Genomic DNA, 1,362 nt, shown 5'->3' with positions numbered 1-1,362 from the left:
GGTGGGAGTGGGGATGGGGTGGATGTTAAAGAGAAGTGAGGAAGACGTGCGCCCAGATGACAGGCATTTGCAGAGTGTCCAACAGTCCCAGCTGTGAAGCGCTCTCTGTGGTTTACACTGATTAGCTTTCACTTTAAAGGTCCTGGAGCAGATTAGGGGTCAGGCCAGTTCACAGCGGTCACCAGAAAATGTAGTTTATGTTCCTGTGAAAGATTTTTGTCGCACTGTTGTATACAGTAAGTTTGCAAAGCCATTATTAAAAAAAAAAAAAAAAAAAGCATTTGGAAAGGCCCTCTGTATAAAGCAGCACAAACTAGTTTGATTAATTCCAAGACTTATAAAAATAAATTTGACTTCACAGAATCCTAGCCTTCTTGTTAGAATATATATATATATATACACACACACTATGCAATAATATATATATTACTCGGCTTTAAAAATCATGACTTTGCGATAAATATTTCGGTAGACAATTGCTGCTTTATGATTTAAACATCCACAGAGAACAACAGGCTCTCTTTAAATGGCAACTACCTCTGTTATTAAGCACGTGCTACAGATTAGTTTTCATTAGCAGAAAGTATTTATAGCACCTCAACCACTGATTTAAAAAGTTGACCCTTACTTCCAATGGAGACATAAACAATCCTCCAGGGAAACACTGCAGAGCATCAGGAGTGAAGGCTGAGCAGAGGGAGCTTCCTTTTTCCCTGGCACATCTCGGCTTTGTACTTCACTGCAAACTACAACCACCACGCTAAGATTACAAGAGATTAAATGTAAGGCCCCCAGCGCTTCCATATTCTGTAAACTCATCTCTGTCCTTCCAACAAGATTATCTTCTTCCAACGATTCTCCCTCAGCATACAACAAAACGGGGGAAAACTCATACCAAATTAAAAAATTCACCCAAACAAAACTAACCACTTGGGACAGCTAGAGTTTTCATATATTTAATCAGACATCCCAAGGCGATTTATTAAAATAAGCTCTTTAAAGGGGAGGGCCGTTTGAGCAACTCTATTTATATACTTTTTTTTTTTGGAACTGAGGATCGAACCCCGGGCCTTGCGTTTGCTAGGCAAGCTCTACTACCACTGAGCTAAATCCCCAACCCCTATACTTATTCTTTATTTAGTGAGACACCATCTCCCTGGTAGCCCAGGCTGGCCTTGAACTCGAGGAATCCTCCTGCCTCAGCCTCTGGAGGGTTGAGATTCCAGGCACACACACCCCCACTCCCCCACCCCCACCCCGCGCGCTCATGCTAGAATTCCTTGTGTTTTTGACTAGATTAGATAAAGACTCCTTTAAAACTGCGATGATCCAACATGTTCAGAGACCTCGGGAATTTCTGTC

Source organism: Onychomys torridus, chromosome 14 (assembly GCF_903995425.1).
Source record: "Onychomys torridus chromosome 14, mOncTor1.1, whole genome shotgun sequence".
NCBI lineage: Eukaryota > Metazoa > Chordata > Mammalia > Rodentia > Cricetidae > Onychomys > Onychomys torridus.
This window is presented reverse-complemented; position numbering follows the sequence as displayed.